At 37.5% G+C, this 22,011-nt stretch overlaps 1 protein-coding gene across 1 annotated transcript in view; it reads right to left on the reverse strand.

The window, feature by feature from the left end:
- LOC120527744 (complement C1q tumor necrosis factor-related protein 7) overlaps positions 1-18,293 on the reverse strand; it is a 40,173-nt gene extending 21,880 nt beyond the window's left edge. Inside the window, exon 1 of the mRNA XM_039751509.1 lies at positions 18,042-18,293. The gene's annotated coding sequence lies outside the window, so the exon portion shown is untranslated. The remainder of the gene's footprint in view (positions 1-18,041) is intronic.
- Positions 18,294-22,011: the final 3,718 nt, after the last annotated feature.

Genomic DNA, 22,011 nt, shown 5'->3' on the forward strand with positions numbered 1-22,011 from the left:
TTTAAGGACCCCATGGGATACCCTTCGGTTTTGGCTGCTTTTCTATATATAATCCACCAAGATACCCGACCACGGTAGGAGGGGGTGTGCACAAAGGGTAGGGACGTAATGAGTGGGAGCGTATGAGTCACATTTAGTGGGAATTGTAGCCCGAATGGGGTTCAACGGCTTACCCATGCCTGTCTGCGCTGGGTAGACACACAGTCAATGTCATGCCTAATTATTTATTGAATGCTAAACACTTCTGGAAAGACACAGATGTCTAAAACGGGTTGGTGTGAGAATACAACAGTAAGTGAATGAAAAGATGGAACTCTGGAGAGAGCAAAATATAACACAATAGTGAACCCGTGGCATAACAAACGCCGTGTGGCTCAGACGTGCATGTGGACTCTTACCTCAGACGAAAGGGACTAACTGGGTGGTCGGTGAGTTTTTGCGTCCGGGCAAATGGGCAGGCAGTGTGAATGCCTAGAGAGCGAGGGTAGACGCCGGCCGGTGAAAAAGGAGCGTTGGTGGGCAGGAAAACGTCTTCCGTGTTCCTGCAGGAGCATCTAAGAAGACGCATGTTTGTCGCGGAAGCGAATAGCTGTATGTAGCGTGTAAAACAGTTTGTTTTTAAAGACTGCTTACACACTGCATATGGCGATTCACCTCCGCAAGAAACATGCCTCTATGAACAGTCAATGCACATGACATTAACCTGACCTGCACTGCATGTGGCCTCTACGGCAGACGAATATAAATGACGCCCTTTTTTCTGTGTCGTCGCGTTCGAGTTGGTGGGCGTGGCCCTGCGAGTTGTCATCGTATCCAATGGTCTTGGAGTTGGTGGGCGTGGCTCTTTCCTGCATGCGCCATAGGTGTCTCACTTGTCGGCAGCTTAGTGAATCCACGCCTCTACCGGCGTGCTTTCCATGGTTGTCTTGCCTTAGTGAATTATATATATAGATATTATATGTTTTATATATATTTATTTACATACATAGAGATAGACAGAAATAGGTAAGTAGGTAAATGACTTTTTTATAGTTTCCTCACCATACACCACTTTCAACATTTCAGTAGAACTTTGTAGCACAGGCATCACTACAAAGCCGGTCTGGGAATTAAATTGACCCACCTCATATGTGTGTATGTGTGTACACACATACACATACAAAATGCGCATAGTACAACAATGCCTTAATGCAAATTCGACTGACAGTATCGACAGTTATGTAGACTGTTAGCAGAACAAATGAAGGAAAAATTATACAAATATAAAAAAATGAGCACAGCGTGTGATCATTTTCATTATTTTTTTTATGGCAACACAAGAAGAAGAGAGATATGTTCCTCCAATACTCACAAATTGCTTCGATCACTTTGGCCTATAAAGAATATCAATAGAAAATAATGATACTGTATATACTAAAACTTATGTAATCAATGTAGACCTCAATGTTAATGTTTGCAGCGCACCACCCAATGCATTTGTCTCTGTTATATGCCATTTGGTATGGGATTCGTAAAGGCCGTGTTAATTTTTGTGATGCACCCTCTATTGGAATGACAAATGCAATGTATTTTATTACTAAAAATGTTTTTGATGCACCATCTGTTGGAATGACAGACATAGCAACTGGACGGTTACACAGAGTCATCCTTTTATTAAGGTGGATAGATAGATAGATAGTGTCACAAAAGCCACAAAGAGCCATAGCAAGGTTTGGGGCAGCCACCCGTATATTTGGTTTCCTGGCTGCAAATTGTAGTGTAAATGATAGCACTGCTGTGCACAAAACTGAGTCCAAAACAGATCTGAGGGAATAGGGAAAAGGTGGAGGCTTTTAAAGGGGAAGACAGGAAGTGAGATCAAAGGGGTCGGGCTCATGAAGGTCTTCAGCCATTGGTTCGAGCCCGGACATGACATCACAATGCCGGAGCCGGCAAGGTTTCCTTCCATAGGCTCAGTCCCGGAAGTGACGTCAAGAGAGCCAGGTGGAATCTCCCGTGAATGGTCTGCAGGAAAGGGAGAAAAAGAGTCAGAGCACTCTGCCACATCCCAGTATGCCTCGGAACTGCCCTTACTCAAGCCCTTTAGCTGCCTCCCATGCGCACGTGTGTGACAATAGATAGACAGATAGATAGACACAAACAGATATGGATAGATAATCATCCCCAAGTTCACAATGAGGACCAGTGAGCCCAATGTAATGTAAAAGGAGTGGTATCTATATTTTAAATAAGCACAAAAGAAGAAGCGATGAATGGGCACAAATTAGTAGCTGAAAATAAAACCCTAATGCCTCTTCTAGCCTCCCATTTCAAGATTGTTAGGCTCAGTGGATTTTCTTCATAAAGATTGTTCTAATGTTCAATTCAGTTTCACACTTGTCGAAGTATCAGTGGCAAGGATTAATGTGTTCCTCCAGTCATAATATTGCAGAATGGCAGTTTATTTGGCCATTAATCAGGAGACAGGTAAACCAGCTCTCTTTCTTAATTTTATCCTATTAGGAGCTCACTGCTTGGGCCATGCTCCTCTTCTCTGTGTACTTAGGCATTATCAGCCTATACTGTATATATTTTCCTTTCCAACTGTTCATGACTGTCATAAAGGTGAGAGGATTGGGACATCCTGTTCTCATTTTCATTCTGCATTTTCATTTGTTAATGGTTTAAGCTTTGTTATTGAACAGTTATTTCTGTGAATCCTGCATCTTTTCTTGCTAAATTAAAAAAAAAAAACTTGCTTGGAAAAAAGATCTAATTGCCTCTTTACTGTATTCTAACATTCTAACTAAACTCCTACCATAGCTACATGTTTTAGCATTGCTAGAGTTTATTTTTGTTTCTGTCAGGACTACGCAGAACACCATATGATATATCTTGTTGAATGCTACTACTATACTTCAAGAAATGTAAGCTGTATTTAGATGAATTAAAATTTACAGCCTGTTGTTTATCAGCATATCTTTGGAGCTCATTCATAATCACCTGCTAAAATAAAAAAAGGTTTCGATTAGTTACAAACTCTCCCCTTTCGTTTAGAGAGGCAGTCTCATATCAACATAATGCTGCAGTATCACTCCTTAACTGTGTGGTTCTCCTGCCATTTTAAGTTAGAAGCAGTCTTATCTGTAACTGGTTAGTGCCATGTGTGATGCAGGAGGTTCCTTGCCTAGTCCTGAACTTATGATCTCCCAATGATGATCACAGCTCAACAGATGATTAGGGACTGATTTAGTCAGTACAACTGAAACCTGAAAGCTACAGAACCCTTTGTTCAGTGAGTAATGATAATATACAACAGATTCACTCCTTAACTTTCTTGGCATGCATATATACTGTATGTAAGAGCCATTTGCTAGTTATCTATGTTATATTAAATGTTTGCCTATATGTTAGTGCATAGTCTATGGGAGGTTCTTATAACCCCCACAGGCTGAATTGAATTGGAATATTCTACCTATTTCTTGTCACTTTCACTACAGATTAGGCTCAGTAAGTGACCTGCCTTGCTGAAAGTAAGGCATGGGGGCACACGGTTTCAAACCATGCATTAAGATGCCTTAATGTGCCTTAACGTGCTCAGTTGTAAGCACAGAGCTGTATGTTAAGAATGTACTGAATGAGAAGTAAAGCATAGCAAAATAATTCATCCTTAAGTATAGAAACAATTGAAGTTTTACAAGAAGAAACATTTTTCCCTTTTTTGTGCTTTTTATTCTACATGTGTAACACTCGTGGGTGACACGGTGGCACAATGGTAGTGCTGCTGCCTTGCAGTAAGGAGACCAGGGTTCACTTTCCGGGTCCTCCCTGCGTGGAGTTTGCATGTTCCCCGTGTCTGTGTGGGTTTCCTCCGGGTGCTCCGGTTTCCTCCCACAGTCCAAAGACATGCAGGTTAGGTGCATTAGCGATCCTAAATTGTTGCTAGGTGTGTGTGTGTGCCCTGTGGTGGGCTGGCACCCTGCCTGGGATTTGTTCCTGCCTTGCGCCCTGTGTTGGCTGGGATTGGTTCCAGCAGACCCCTGTGACCCTGTGTTAGGATATAGCGGGTTGGATAATGGATGGATGGTTGTAACAATCATTTTCTTTATTCCTGTGTGGAATGTTTGCTTTGAATTTTCAAAGCCCTTTAAAATTAACTTTTGGACTGAGAAGTTTCCTTCGGCATGCGTTTGACCCATGCTTGATCCTACCTTCCAGCAGCTACACTGTATGTTTAATAAGATTTTGTAAGTAACAATAATTACGTGAAAAAATTATTAAAAATAAAGTAGCTATTTTAAATACTTTGTTGGATAATTAACATTTAATTATATTTATGTATATGGCAGTTACAGATATGTTGTCTTTTAGTGCTTTGCCGTTTTTGGTTTATGATTTTGTGAAATAACTAAGTGTCCTGAAAATGTCCCGATGTAATTTTAAATTTCAGTAAACAATAATTTAGTACCAAAAATAACACAGATCTTGTATGTGATCCTGGCAAATGCTGATCATATTACTCAAAACATGTTCTGGCAGATTAGAAAAAAATGAATTTATAATTCTCGTTTGAATGAGGAGATGAAAATAGCCAAAGATCAATTTTCTGATAGCAGCTGTTATGGTCATGGCAGCCTTACACTAATTTTTTCATTTTCAAATGCTTCCCATGAAACACACAACTGAGCCTTTAGAGTATAGTATATTAATTGTATTTTGTGCTGCCTGATAGTTATCTTCACAAAAATGAATAAGTCAAATTAATATTGGGTTCATCTTTGTGCTAACAGCACTGGCAAGTAATGTTTTAAGTAAGGGTCTGAAATTACTACGTGTTTATGTTTTAAAAGTGAATGAGACATATTCAGGGTGTACCACGAACTTCTAACTCAAGAGTTATTACAAGGCGGCAACACTGTAAAACTGTTTACTGGAACCACACGTGTGAGAAAAGATGTGAGAGAAAAATAAATTATATCTGACAATAAAGTGATTTTTGGCAACTCTGACTCTCTGGGTGTTTTTCATTTGTCTGTGCTTCTTGTTTGAGCCAAGAAAGGCTAAATGTTTTGTGAGTGATCCAGCTCAGCACATGGATTTTGTAAACTAGAGATCTCCATTGATGTTTCTCTGAGTTAGAATTGTCTTGAAAGCATTGTTAATTAAATCAAAACATTCAACCAAAAATTTGATTACACAATAGCTGTTATTAGCATCAATTTTCTAGACAATCTAGATAAGTAAAACGAAACCTAAACCTTAGGTATGTGTGCATTCAAAACTATAAATTTCACAGAATATTACTTGAAGACATCAATCAGAAACCATGCACTTAAGAATGAAAATATGTCTGAATCATTCAAGTCAATTTAATTATTAGATTAATATGTCAAATTTAAGGCTTTCAATTCAAAGTAAATATGCCACATTTAAATCAAATAATTACATGAAGGCAAAATGAAGCTTAATGTTATTACACAATTGAAAATATTGTAAAATCCTGAATCCTACTTATCCATTACATTTAATCCACCTTTTTGTCCAAGATTCCTGAGGAATTTGTTGCCTTTCAGCCAGTTTAATATGTAAATAGATCATTTTCAGTCTTGTTAATTTAGGTCCTAAACTAAAACTCAAGAATGTCTGGTTTTGAGCTTATCCTGTTTTTGAACAAATTCAGTCTTTCAACCCCAACAATCTTATGTGATTGATAAGAGAATAAAGACTGTTGTCTGAAGGGAAAGACTTGCCAATTTTTTTAATTTTTCTTTTTCTGTCTATGCTTAGTGCTCTTTTGTTTTTAATTACAGTTTAATGGTATCGCAAGTTTCATGCATGTTGCTTAGTAAACTATTTTCTCCAAATCTGGAACACATTAACACTAGCCCTGTTGACTAAAGAGGGCAGGTGATCATTGTACAGTTTTAGTTTGAAAAAGTATCCATTTTGAGGACTGGCTAAAACTCATGTAACAGTTTCTGAAATCCATCTTTTATAAATTAAGAAAAGATCAGTGAGTTCATCAAATGTTTATAACATCTGATAGTTGAGTTGTTTCAATCCATATCATTTTTTTAAAACAAATACCCCACTAGCGATGAATGAAACCATCAAATTACGTTCTGCATACCATTTTGCATGTGATTTTGCAACCTTGAAAGACACAACTCACTAAAAGTTTTTTTATATTTAAGTGCTTTTGGGATGCAAAACAAGGAATATTGTTTTGTGTTTACATATGTTATTATCTGCAGCACATCAGTAAAATCCATTACATCTTATTACTCTTATTCACATCATGACTGAAGAGTTAAGTATGCTTTTTATATAAATGTGACAGTCTGCATAATTTCTGCTTGAAGATGCACCAAAATATATGTGACTTGGGAACATTAACTTTGTAGTCACCTAGTAACCACCTTTTCATGTTTCTTGATTCCTGCTGATGATAAGTTCTAAGTTCCAAGGAGAAATCTAATATTTATTATTTCTGTCTCTGTAACATCTTTAGGATTGTGATCATCAAGTCTGCCATCATATAATTGACAAGGTAAAGTCAAGTCAATTATATTTATAGAGCACATTTAAAACAAGAGGAGTAGACCAAAGTGCTGTACAGCTATATATATACTGTATACACTGCCTCTAAAAATGAAACTACCACTTTTTAATCAGAGTATAGCATCAAGTCAATGAAAGTTCTGGGATATTGATCTGGGCAGTTAAGTAGCATCAACAGGAATGGCATCTGCTCCTTTGGGTAAGGAGGAACGTGATGAGCACTGCCAGAGCCCTACAAAATGCCCTCCAGCAAGCCACTGGTGTGAATGTCTCTGATCAAACAATCAGAAACAAACTTCATGAGGGTGGCCTGAGGGCCCGACGTCCTCTAGTGGGCCCCATGGAACTTGACTGGGATTTGAGATAGAATACCAGAATTGGCAGGTCCATCACTGGAGCCCTGTGCTCTTCACAGATGAGAGCAGGTTCACCCTGAGCACATGTGACAGTTGTGAAAGGGTCTGGAGAAGCTTTGGAGAATGTTATGCTGCCTGCAACATCGTTCAGCATGACCAGTTTGGTGGTGGGTCAGTGATGGTCTGGCATATCCATGGATGGATGCACAGACCTCTATAGGCTAGACAACGGCACCTTGACTGCCTTTAGGTATTGGGATGAAATCCTTGGACCCATTGTCAAACCCTATGCTGGTGCAGTGGGTCCTGTGTTCCTCCTGGTGCACAACAATGCCCAGCCTCATGTGGTGAAAATATGCAGGCAGTTCCTAGAGAATGAATGAATTGAGCCCCCATGCTCACCTGACCTAAGTCCAATAGAACACCTTTGGGACATTATGTTTTGGTCCATCCGATGTCGCCAGGTTGCACCTCAGACTGTCCAGGAGCTCAGTGATGCCCTGGTCCAGATCTGAGAGGAGATCCCCCAGAACACCATCCATCATCTCATTAGGAGCATGCCCCAATGTTGTCATGCATGCATACAATCACATGGGGGCCATACAAACTACTGAGTATGATTCTGAGTTGCTGCAATGAAATTTCAGAAAAATGGACTAACCTGCTGCATCATTTTTTCACCAAAGTTTAGGAGCAGCTACTGCAAAAGCACAGTTCCTTCTAAGCTTAAGTCTATAACTCAGCATGGCCAATAACTTCTGGTCAGAGGACCTCAGTGATCATGAAGGAGTGTAAAGGTTCAAGAGGTCAGTAAGATAGAAGGGGACTAAACCTTTTAGAGACAAAAACAAACTACAATTTTAAGCTCAGTCCTGTAGTGAACCATTGAAGAGAAGCAAAGACTAGTGTGATGTGACTCTGTTTTCGTGTGCCTGTTAGAAGCCTGCCAGCAGTGTTCTGGGCAAGCTGAAGATGAGCAAGGGATTTCTGATTAACTTCAATGTATAATGAGTTGCAATAGTCAAGCTGAGAAGAGACAAACACAAGATATTGTGTTTCAAAATCATGTACAGAAAGAAATGGCTTGACCTTAGCCAATACCCTGAGCTGATAGAAACATGCTTCAAAAAATTGAGTTAATTTATTTATCAAATTTGAGGGCATTATCAAAAATCACACCAAGGTATTTTGCAAAAGGTTTACAGTAGGTTGTCAAAGTGCCAAGATTAATTGCAGGAGCACAAGTAAGATCAGAAGGTCCAAGACACGCAATCTCTGTTTTTTCGTCTCAGGTTTAAGAAAATTTGTATAGATCTGTTTCAAAGGAAGATATTTTTGTGTATCATCTGCATAACAGTGGAAAGAAAATTGTGTTTTTTTAAAAATAGGGCAACATGTACAATGAAAAAAAGAATAGGCCCCAAAATAAAACCCTGAGGGACCCCATTGATGATAGGGGCTGAGGATAAGGAGAGTTTGCCCATGCTGACTTAAATGCTTCTGCCTGTGAGGTATGCCCTAAACCATTCCCAAGCAGTTTCCTGAATATCCACATGCTACTCAAGACAGGTGATGAGGTTATCGTGGTCAACTGTGTGAAATGCTGCAGTTAGATCTAACAGCAACAAGACAGCAATATCCCAAGAGTCATTTATTAATAAAAGATCATTTAGAACTTTTAAAAGTACAGACTTTGTTCTGTGGTGTACCTTAAAAACAGAATCAAATAATTCAAAAATGCTATTTTCATTTAAAAAGGTTTACTGCTGTAGAAAGACAACCTTCTCAAGAATTTTAGAAAGGGCAACTTGGAAATGGGCCTGAATTTCAAAAGTCAATAAAGTACAGATTTGTTTTTTAATTAAAGGCAGCACCAACAGCACAAGACTGGTTACTGAACCAGTCTCAAGATAACTATGTATAATATCCAAAATGATAAGCCCAACCACTTCAAAAATATCTTTAAGAAGAAGAGCAGGAACAATATCTAGTGGACAAGTTGTGGGTTTAAGGTGACTAAATACTTCTGCCAAAAAAGTGAGAGATACAGGCTCAAAATGATAAAAACAGATTTTTTTTTTTAAATTGGAGAAAATCCTCACAGACTGTGGGTGTCAAGTCAGGGCTTGTAGGAACAGAAGGGTGAAGAATAGAGTTATTATTTCAAATAATATCTGGAAAATACTTTATCCTAGCACATAGCTTTCTGGTAATTAGATAAATTGTCCCTTAAAATATCAAAGTACACCTGAAGCTTGTGTTTTTTCCAATTGCACTCTGCTTGCCTACATGCCCACCTCATCGTATGAATGGTATCATTTAACCATAGTTCAGGTTTAGGTTTTGAGTGCTTGATCTTAAATGGAGCAACAGAGTCTAGAATGTTAGAACAAGTATCATTAAACAAAGTGACTAGATTGTCAGTGCTGAACTGCGGTGGAAGGAATTGCAAGGTGGGCATTATGCTGCTAGAATAACCCTAACATACGTCCTATGGCTGAACAAAAGACAAAAAATCAATTCAGCAATAGTTTTTTCATACTAGAGAACATTATTTGAACACTGATGCCTCTCGAGGCCTACCTAAACGACAGGCTGATGCATTTGGAACTAGTGAAGGAAAATGCTTTAAGATGGGGACTAAATACCTTTCTTCCTGTGTCAATTGCACACATTTTGTTGGTTGCAAAACAAAGTGTGTTTTTTTGCAGAGCAAAACTTTTAAGTTTCACGCTGCATATCAGTTTTATGTGATTCACTAGTTTACCACTAGTCTCCACTACAACATTTTTTTCTAGATTCATACGCTTCCTAGTTTTTGTCTTGAATACACTTCTATTTTTTTTTGTATACAATTCACAGTTTTAACTCAGTGCCGTTGAGCATTTTGTAGAACTGCATTACATCCTCACAAAGCATTTTCTGCTCAGGATTAAAGTGGTTTAATTTCCATAGCCTGTCAGAGGATAAAGGATGCAGAGTGGTGGTGGCAATCTAAATGAGCATTTGCAATGGGTACTGAATTCACTTTATAGAGTAATTAAAAATGGAACCTTCAGAAAGTTTCAGATTTGTATGACTTCCTCATTATTCACCAAAATGCATCCATCAAATTTCTTTAAAATTAAATAATCAATCACATGCTCAAGGATCCAAGTGGAGTTTAAGTGGAAGTGCTTTTAAGGCTGGAACAGTTGTGAGAATCAGGAACAAGCGACTAACTTAGGTAGCTTAGAGGAAACTGTATCTGAATGAGATATTGAGATTAAGCTAATCTAACAAGCATGATGGACTGTAAGGTCTCCTCTGGTTTGTCTAGCTCCTTATGATATTATGTTCTTTTTATCATTTTATTAATGTATGCCTTGTTCTCAAACTTGTAGTATATAATGTTATAAGTTATAATGTTTATCTCTCTTTTTTAATGTATTACCTTGCAGTTGTATGATTTGTCACCAAGAATTTATGAGTTTGCGTACTATAGGAGCCATTGTACAGGTATTACATAAGCAGGCATGGCAACATAGGATATTTGCTGGAAATAAAATTCAAGTCATACTTAGACTGTTGGAAGTCATAAATCTCGCCTCCAAAAATGACATTAAAGGGGCAACAAAGTTAATCTTGTTCTTTAATTGTCAGCATCTCGTTGATTTTAAATATGTACAAAGTTGTGGAAATATATTAAAAATAGTACATGATTCATCTACAGCAACAGAACTTGAGAGAAAATATCTGTTAAATGACATCCAGCTGTTCTTGAATGTGCTGGATGGTTTCTGCCTGATAATTATTCAACAGTACAAGGTGCTGTCTCCAATTTCTGGCTAAAAAAACATTACTATTACAACACTTTTTTCATAATCACCTAACTCTGCTCTGTATAGTTTGGTTCTGTCCTCAAATATTAAAATAAGTCTTAAAGTTGAAAGATTTAATAATGTTCCATACATCCATTATAAAATATAAGCAGTATTCCCTAACTTGACAATTTAACATTTCCAGCATTGCTTCTAGAAAAGATAAAAATGTTAGAATATTGCATATCATTAGACCAAATTTATTTTGAAAGGAACTGCCCAAAAATATGTACTGTTTATTCTTATAACATTAAAGTTACAATTTGTTCCTCCTACTTTGTACCATCAATTTACTCTTTATACCTTATATACTCTATAGGTATGTAGAGCACAGGTGAAACACTCCTTTAGTTTATACTGAAGAACTTTAGCTAGTGTATTGCAAGGTGAGGAGTGTCATTTAATAAAACATTTTAGTCACCTCTGATTTTGGGACTATGTAATGACACCTGGTGGCCTGGTGAATTTAAATGTGACTCCACCCAGGATCTGACAATACTGTCCTCATAGGTATTGTGTCTAGGGCACCTACAGCATCCACAGCTTTTAGATTGTGGCAGAGATTGCTATTTACCCACATCAGTATACAGAGGAGGGTGACATGGTGACGCAGTGGTAGCGCTGCTGCCTTGCAATAAGCAGACCTGGATTCGCTTCCCGGGTCCTCCCTGCATGGAGTTTGCATGTTCTCCCCATGTCTGCGTGGATTTCCTCCGGGTACTCCGGTTTCCTCCTACCATCCAAAGACATGCAGGTTAGGTACATTGGTGTTCCTAAATTGTCCCTAGTGTGTGTGTGTGTGTGTGTGTGTGTGTGTCCTCTGATGGGCTAGCACCCTGCCTGGGTTTTTTTTTCTGTCTAGTGCACTGTACTGGTTGGGATTGGCTCCAGAGAAGTACTCTGAGAACTAAGGTAGGTCCTCTTCTCTCTCTCTCTCTGAATGGGCCTAAATCTGTTCAGTTCCATCTGGGTCCAACTCTGCCCATTGTAATCCCCCCAGAAAGGTGCACATCCTGCACCACATTTAATACTGTTGCTTTTAAATTACACAACTGGAGGTGTGCAAGAATAAGGTGTGCTCACCAAATAATAATAATAATAATAAGGTGTGCTCACCTAAAGCTGTGCAGCAAGCTTTTTTAAGCTTTTATTGAAGTAGAAGTGGCGGTAATTGTATTATCACATATACAGAGGAAGAGAAATTCTTATTTGCATGTCAGATTAACAAGCCACATGTTTTCACTTTCCAGAAAGTAATGTAATTTAATGCAAAAATGTCTAAAATAAAATAATTATGTCTTGTTGGCTAAATTAATCATTTTTATCAAATTAATTTGTCTCACTTTTAATAGCTTTTATTGATAATTAATAATGATAAAAAGTAAGAAATAGTCTAGGTAAAAGAGTATTTTGATAACTGTCAGGCAGTTTAAAAAGTAATTGTGGCTCTGCACTGGAATAAATGGTTTCAAATAGTGTAGGTTAGAGCATCTAGGAGACTTTAAATTTCTATCACTTATAAGTGAAATTAGGGCCAATGTTTACCAATGGGTCATTTTTAAACATTAATAGCACAGGATTGTTTGAAATACATTCATTATTCATATTAATACTACATAGTAAAGACTATGGAAAGTCCTAGTTGTAGGTCCTTTGATGATACTTTTAAGTTAATTTAATGGAGAAAACAATAGATTAACTGAGGGAGGAAAGATGGCTGCAAGAAGTAGAACATTATTGTGGCATGTAAGATGTCAAGAAAGCTTTCATTACAGCAAACATGACACTGCCCTGCAAACTAATAGGAAATATATGTAATAACTCTTAAAATGTTAGACAGAGTGTGGTTTATAATTTTAATTGTTTTCAAATTACCAATACAAAGAAATTCAAAGTAATCCAGATTTAGTTGTACAACAACTTTTCAATCCGAACGTCATACTGATACATACACAGAGGAAATCTACATGGTCACAGTTTGAACATGCAAACTAGACACAGCAAGAGTCAGGAAGTAATTTGAATGCAGGTCTTTAAAGCTGTGACGAAACACCCTAACTACCTCCTTTTTACACTTCTTTTACAAAGATGCAGAGCACAAGCTGTTCTCATGACTTCACGCTGACACTGTGACTTTGAACATTGATATTTCGATCAATGTATAAATAAGATTTATGCTATAAAAGAATAATATCATGTTCCCTGTTTATGTGTCATTTTAGAATTTGCACACATACAGTATTCAAACTGTTTCACTCCACATGTGGATCATTGTGATCCATTGGCCTTTTAGGAGATGTTTTGCTAATTCTGACAAAAGATTTATATGTTCTGGTAGAACTATGTGAACTTCCAGCCCAACGGAAATGCAGTGTTAATTTTCTTCTGTCCTAGATGCTTTTGAGACAGTGATTTATTTTACATATTTAACATCTGACTGGACTGTTTCCTGCAAAACATTGTGTAAGACAACCATAGCAACAGAAACCGGATAACCTTGGGAAGAGGGTGGCAGGGAGGGGCTTTCAGGAGGACCATGTCTTATTTGTTATGGAAAAGCATATACTGTATCATTTGCAGCTTTAATTACATTTCTGTTAGTCTTGATTTCACAGGCAAAAATGTGCGTGTAACATTTGTTGTGTTGCTGTGCAATTGCTTTGTATTGCTTGAATAAGAAAATTCTCAGACTAACCTTTAAATTGATAACAATTTAAAGAGCAGCGTGGCAGTGCAGTGGTTAGTACCATGGTCTCACAGATACTGAACTTGAATCCTAGGCCAAGCTATTCTCCCTGTGACTGTAGAAATTCCTAAGAACTCTGTTTATCTTCCCACATATCAAAGACATGAGTGGTAGGTTCACTGGTAACACAAAACTGGCATGGTATGACTGTAGGTGTGTGCATTTGACAGCGTGTGTTAGTAATAAACCTGCACTTGTTTAGGGTTGATTTCTGTTTTACTCTGAATGCTGCTAAGAGGCTCTGGTCTTGGCAGGTATTGACCACAAGGTCAAACTTATAAGCCTGATGACAGTTTTTTACATATAGCAAGCATATACAAAATACTGAATTATTATATAAAATGCATAGGATTATAGAAAAAAGTATTTTCCTAAAACTAAGCTGAGCTGGAGGAAGACTGCCAAATAGAATGAATAAAAATCATTCCTAAACAATGAACAAAGCTGGTAATCACCTAACCTAAGCATTCTGCCAAGGAAGGATTGAGAATCATTTTTTTTAATAAGGGACCTAAAGAAGAGACACCAGCCAAAAGACAAGCAAGTTTCGTAACCTGGAAGACAAATATGCATTATCATCAAGCGAAAAATTAAAACTAAAAATCATTGTTGAAAATAGAGAAGTAATTTTACCTGGAATACTAACTAATTTGGGTGGCATGGTGGCGCAGTGGTAGCGCTGCTGCCTCGCAGTTAGAAGACCTGGGTTCGCTTCCCAGGTCCTCTTTGAGTGGAGTTTGCATGTTCTCCCTGTGTCTGCGTGGGTTTCCTCCCAAAGGCATGCAGGTCAGGTGCATTGGTGATTCTAAATTGTGCTGTGTGTGTGCCCTGCAGTGGGTTGGTACCCTGCCTGGGGTTTGTTTCCTGCCTTGCGCTCTGTTTTGGCTGGGATTGGCTCCGGCAGACCCCCGTGACCCTGTAGTTAGGATATAGCGGGTTGGATAATGGATGGATGGACAAACTAATCCACTAACTCATATATATACAGAAAATGTTTATACCCAGGAATCCATGATTTCACTAGCTGTACACTTTTAGTCGATTGACAACATGACAACAACTGTTCCAAAAAATGGCAACACCCACGATAAACAGAATAGTGTCACAGAAATGATGGTCTGTAAATGCAACTTTCTAACAATTCCTTCCGGATGCAAACTAAAGTTAAATTTAGAATTCTTGGCTTCGAAAATTAATTATAAAGCTGTATATGTAGAAAATACCTCATGAAAGACACATAAAATTTAAGAGAAATGCAAATCATAATGCTGAAAGCCTTGAAGATATTATTGTGGCAACACTTGTCTAAAACAATCTTTAATGTGTAGGGTCTGAATACATAAGCAAATAAAAAGATACCAGTTTTGAAAGTTTTCAATATGCAGTATCTGCTGACAAGTAAATCATTTTAACTTTAAGTTTTTATGTTCTTAGGCAGGTGAGGTCACAATATAAATGCATCATCTGGAATCCAACAATACTTAAACACATTAAAAAGCTCTCAGTACCATTGCAAGTCACTGTGTATGCACACATAAATTATAGCAGCTCAGCACGCTTATCGCTGAAGTTCCCTGCAGCATTCCTGGCTTCATGACCATTCTATAAACTGTATAAACTGTAAGGGAAGTTTTCTTGTGTTTATGATTCACACATTGCCATCAAATATAGTGGTGTTAGGTTCAATTACAAGATGGGCCTGACCAGTAGCAAATTTGGCAAGAACTTATTATCTGATATAACATATTGTAGGTCACAATGGCCTTGCGCCAATTCTTAAACTATCTCTTGATTTGGAGATAATAGCACTCATTAAGAAATGAAGCTGTATTTATTTCTAATGATAAGAAAAGGTGATGAAGGGACAAACACAAAGTTACAGACACGTGAATTTAAATAGGCAGCAGGTTTGTGAGTCTATGGGTACTTGCTGGGATCCTGTGTATAAATGAATCCAACTTGTCTGCTTTCCTCCATTTCCAGTGCTTTCTAAATTGGGTATCCTGCTGTCATTACTTCCAACATAAAACTTAATCTGCCATTTACACTCCCCAAGATTTTACCTATGGGCCCATTCTGAAGTAATTTTTGGGGCTTTGCAAAAAGCATAAGCCTAAATGCCTAATTTAGTTTGGTAACTCTTGGTGTTCCTATATTACTGACAATTAAAAATATGAACAGAAAATCCTACTAGATAGCTCCTGTATGTGATTATAAACAGAAATATGCATCGTAAGTTGACCTAAATCTCACTCATTTTTATCATACTTGACACATACTTGGTTTATTCTTTCTTCATCAGGGCTACATACTGTATAGTTTTGCCACTTCCCCTCAACTGAAGACAGCATGGATGTCACTTTATTAATTTGAGCCACTGTGCTCAGTGAGGTGAGGACAGGAAATGAAGATGCGAACTGGCACCACTAGGAGGCAGCATTTCTTCCAGACATAGTACACCTACAGTAACACCAAAGGACTGGCAGGAGTAGAAGACTGACTTCTAATGAGTAGAAGGTTTTTTTTTGTTGTTGTTGATGCAGAGGCAGATAACACAACAGATTGGAGATTCTTTCCCTCAGACTCCTAAGTCAAAGGTAGGGCATAGATTTCAAAGATGCCAACACTTCCTGGCTGATAGAGTAAATGCAAACTTTTTGGTTGTGGGACCGCCAGATGCCATTACAGAGAGCATTAGGCTGGTGCCCTTACTTCACATATAAGCTACTTTGAGAGGAAGAGAGATCACAATTGTGGAAGAGGAACATTTGGTACAATACACCTGACTTTTGAAACTCAATAATTCAAAGGAATTCAAAGCCCATTTAGATATTCCATTGTTTAGTTGGTCTCTTGCGTTTTATAAATAAGGGTATTTATATCTCAATGGCTGTTTAATTTTGATTAATAAAACATTCTGCTGTGTATTTTGGTTGGGACCACCTCAGGAATGCTCCGTGATATTTACATCTGTTGCCTGTTTTAGGGTTGATTGATGCTTTGTGCTTTCTTCTGCCAAGCCAAGCTCCATCTCGTCACAACCCTAAACTAAATTCCAAATTGGCCACCTAACCAGATGTTATATTAGCATTAGTATTAGAATTTTGTTTATGATTAACAAATTTACTGCGATACGCTGGCATCCTGCCCAGGATTTGTTCCTGCCTTGTGCCCTGTGCTGGCTGGGATTGTCTCCAGCAGACCCCTGTGACCCTGTGTTAGGATATATCAGGTTGGATGATGACTGACTGACTGACTGACTTAATAAATTTTATTTGTGTTTAAACAGTATGCAATTATAGTAAGTTACAGTTTTTGATGATATATTATTGCTATATAAATTTGTGTAAGCACTCTCAGCCTAAACTCAGCTAAAAAAAATAACATAATATTAAAACAAAATAACTTGTTTCTTAATATATGCATAAATAATATACAATACCATGCCAATTTCTATGCCTGCTTAAGCCGGAACAGGGCAGCAGGGGGCTGAAGCCAGTCCCAGCAAGCACAGGGCGCTGATCCCTACATAGGGTGCAGTCAACACACCCACTAATACCATTTTAGTGTCACAAATCCACCTAACCTACAGGTCTTTGCACTGTGAGTGGAAAATGGAGTATCTGGAGTATATATGTATACACATATGCACAAACACACACACACATATATATACAGTATATATATATACAGTATATATATATATATATATATATATATATATATATACTGTATATGTATACACATACATACAATACATAGCTATTGAACTATTTTTGTTCCCAGTCTGTCCATTATTCATGGACACACTCATGACCTCAAAGTTCATATGCAGTATAAACAGACTGGTGCATTACACACTTACTGCACTAACACTTTAAAGTAAGCTTTAGCCATAATTGTTTAAACAGTGGTATGAAAAGAAGTCTGGCATCTATAATGTATTTTAAAAAGGTGCCTTCATTTCTGAACTGTAAATGATACATGTAATCTGCTGTAATTAAAAACATATGCAGCCTGTCAAGAAATTAACAAGACTGATTGAAATAAATGAGATTGATTAAAAACATCCAGAGCAATAGACTATTTATTTACAAACCTCACAGAAGACAATGTCCAAGACTACTGCCAGGGTGAAAGAACTGACATGTAATTATGTAATCATCTTTTCTATAAAATTCTCTTTAATTTCAGTCTCATTAATTTAAAGACAGGCGTCATGTATCATATTCTGCTAGTAAGCTACCTATTTTTAGTTGGAATCTTCTGGAATAGGAAGGTTCAGGACAAGAATTCTGCTTGCAGATAGCCTTATTGTGAGAAAGTCCTTCTGGTGTGTTTTTTAAATCAAATCATAACTTTATTATCAATGATGAAGCCCTTTGAAGTGCACAATTTATATTTATGCTTATAAAGCACTATACACTGAAGACTGGCTCAGAGTTATTTCTACACTAACTGTTTATTTTCTTTGAATACATATCAGTAACTACAAATATCTTAAGTGGTCTGATTAAATTTAAAAGCTGAAATGCTTACCTTTTTCTAGCAACTAACCAAAAGTATCGTAGACTCCTGGCATCCCAAAGGGAGCTCTATCAACCTTTTGTTTTTTCCTTGCTTTTAACCCGATTTCCACAGCAGTAAAAGAAAATGCATCAGATCCTTTGCAGATTATTTTTTACTGTTGCTTTGATCTTTACTCGAAGCGCTCACACTGTGTTGCTGCTTCTTCACTTTTGGGTTGCAGTCAAACTGTCTCAGCTCTGTTCCCTTCAACCCATAATATTCATCTCTTGCCAGCATGCCTAATACAAAACAACTGCAAGCGTGATCTGCCTTGTGTTCCTCTTTATGCACTGCTGATTGGTTTTCTTAGGGACATTTAAAAGCATGCTGTCCCGCCCACTTAACATCACCTTTGACAAGTAACAGAATGTTCAACACTGTGTTATTGCTGGAGCTGCAATGGTAAGGTATTAGTCTCCTTAATTTATCATTTCTTTTTACAGAGGTCTTTATTTCTAATTTTTAGCATTTGTACAGACGGATAAATGGTCAAAGTTGAAGGCTCCAGATGTGCAGTAAACCATGTTTGCATAATCAGTCATCTGGTGCCTCTCTGTAACTTTTGTGACCCTTATATAAATCATATGCATTTTGTATGGGTTATACAGTTCAGCTGTAAGAATGGGCTGATTTTGATGGAATCACACTGCAGACATATGCAGACAGTATGAATTTGTATATCTGAAACATGTCCTGTTCCTGTGAAGTAATTTGTGTTTTGACAATGCATTCTTCATGAAAGACACATACTAAAGTAATAAATACTGAGTAGAAAAGCATAATTGTAGCATTTCTTGGGAATGCATCCAGACAGTTGGTAAGGTTTGATCTTATATGGTCACAATAAGATTTATTCACCATAGCTGCTAGAATGACATCCTGCTAATGTAAAAATCATCATTGAATAAATGATCTCTTGTGTCTCTTTTTTCTGATCTAGAAACCATTAGATATTTGCGTTCCTGACATTTTCTGTCCTTTCATGGTTGGGCAGCTGTACTTCCCTCAGCACTTTTCTGTTCCAAACATGCCTCATTTGTTTCTCTACTCTATAAGGAAATCTTTACCTTCTGCATCCATCACAGACTAATAAATTGTGAGTGGCAAGCACAAGGAAAACATTTATATTCACTTTTAGTATAAGTATGGCTATGGATATGGTTGAAAGCAAAAATACCTATTTTTGATTTCTTCCCTTTTCTGATACAAAATCTCCACTGTGGCACAAACAAAATACATGTGCATTACTCAAGCAGAAAACCTCCTAGGCTAGTCAATGGTAGGAGTCCACACCATATGTTTCCAGGAAGCATGCTTAGCTTAACCAAAGGCAGGAGCCACTTCTCCACATTTAAACATTTTATATACACACATCTCACAAATTGTGGCATGTGGTGCATGTCAGTACATCCTGGAATGTAAGCTGGAAGCAGACGTTGTATTATATCAGAAATAAAGGAACAGTCCATTTAAAAGATCTATACTAATAAAAGGCAAAGCCCTCACTGACTCACTCACTCACTGACTCACTGACTCATCACTAATTCTCCAACTTCCCGTGTAGGTAGAAGGCTGAAATTTGGCAGGCTCATTCCTTACAGCTTACTTACAAAAGTTGGGCAGGTTTCATTTAGAAATTCTATGCGTAATGGTCATAACTGGAACCTATTTTTAAGTCCATATACTATAATAGACTTCTGCTCGATGCCTGTGGGAGGCAGAGTTACGCCTCCCACGTAATTTAGTGCCTGCCCATATAGAAGGCCGTTCGTCAGTGGCAATCCAATAGAAAGACTGCCACTAAATATTCACTGAAGGACTGTGCTTATGCAGAGGAAGATGAGATGGTCAGGGTGGTATTTGGCACAAACTCAGTGAAACTGCGAGAGAAACTTTTAAGTGCCGGGTCTTAGCTAACATTAAATACAGCCGTGGACATCGCACAAGATGGCACCAGCACAGCTGGGAACCTTCAATACATGTACACTGAGCGGCTCACGTGAAATGACGCAGTGCACAGATAAAAAGCAACAGTTCCAAAGAGTGCTGAACAAAAACCGAATTACACAATTGAGAAGGCAGCAAAAAAATATGAAGTGTGTGATACATACAAGCATATTCATAAGTGCAGCTACTGCGGAAACAAAGCACACGGTGGAAAAAGTCAATGTCCCGCTAAAGGAAGACAGTGTAAAAACCCGTGCATGCAGTGTGTCACGTTTCAGATAAAGAGGAAGACGAGCTGTTTATTGATGCAGTAAGAAACGAATCGATAAATGAAAACTGTTATCTTTACAATGATTGCCAAACACAGAATGTAACTTGAACACAACACATCCTACAAATACGAACCTGATTGAAAGAAATAATGATAATCAAATCCTTGATGACAGCAATACTCATAACACTCACAAAACAATTACTGTATATTGACAATCATGTTACGTTATTTTTAAAATGTTCCCTTTTCTTTTTCATAACTTCTTTAACACACTACTTTTCTGCTGCGAAGCGCGAGTATATATATATATATATGTATATATATACCCCGATCTACATACTCTCAAATAGACAAACCACACGCCTTGGCGCAAAGGTAGCACCGACGTCCGAGGTTCGATTCCCGAGAGGGGGTGCACTGAGTATGTACGCGCGCTTCCCGATTCATTTTACCCTCGCATCCCCTTGGTTTGAGACGTATGAAAAAATATGTGGTTAACGCAGAAAGACAGATCACCAATTGAAGCTTTATGAATAATGGATACTTTATTCGCCATCAATGATTGTTTTGGTAAAGCCATACTCAGTGTATGATAATACCCAATTGTATATTTATTAGATGAACGGTAAAAAAGTAAGAGCGAGGGGAGGGTGACTTATTGAGGCACGCAGGCGAAACTACAATAGCACGCGGGCTTGATGTAGTGCACGTCAACTCGAACTGAATTGCGCGATCACATTCGAAAAAATATATCTTTTCAAGTTCAGTTTAGTCGACACAAATATCTTTGGTTGGAATGTAAGGCGAATTTACTCTTTACATTTGTATGGTGAAGAAAAATTTATGCAATGATGCCTACATTTAACTTACATTCCTACCAAAGATATTTCTGTCGACTAAATAAAAATCCTTTCTATTTAAAATTTAAATAGAACTTGAACAGATAACGATAGTTCATAATATCCATGCAGACTTGCACGTAAGAGTGGGAGACATCCGTTTTAACAAACAGCGTATTGCACTGATACGAAATAGCCTGCCCATTTAATTATTTAGGAATGTATATATATATATGTATGTGTGTATATGTATATATGTAGATATGTATGTATATGTATATATATGTTTATATATGTGTGTGTGTATGTATATATATATATATATACTGTATATGTATTTGTGTGTATATAGATAGACAGATAGATAGATAGATAGATAGATACTTTATATATGTGTGTGTATGTATGTATGTATGTGTGTATATGTAGATATATATATGTGTATATGTATGGATATGTATATATATGTTTATATGTGTGTGTGTATATATATATATATATATATATGACAGCAACACTCATCACTCACAACAGTGACAAAACAATTACATTGACAATCATGTTACGTTATTTTCAAAATGTTTCCTTTTCTTTTTCATTACTTCTTTAACACACTACTTCTCCGCTGCAAAGTGCGGGTATTTTGCTAGTCTCAAATAAACAGAAAAGCAAGATAAGTAATGGTGCGCAAAGCTCCTGACCCTATTCAATCAAAATACAGTTACCTCCCTCCCACTCATATACATGTATCCCTCATCCAACCTAAGGACTTCATAGTTGCATAGTTCCATAAAGGGGTATAGAATCATTAACAGTTTAAATGACAGCAGAATCCCCTTTGGGCTTCCACTCTTCCACCTATCATATTGTGGAAATATGG

Source organism: Polypterus senegalus, chromosome 4 (assembly GCF_016835505.1).
Source record: "Polypterus senegalus isolate Bchr_013 chromosome 4, ASM1683550v1, whole genome shotgun sequence".
NCBI classification, from domain to species: Eukaryota; Metazoa; Chordata; class Cladistia; order Polypteriformes; family Polypteridae; genus Polypterus; species Polypterus senegalus.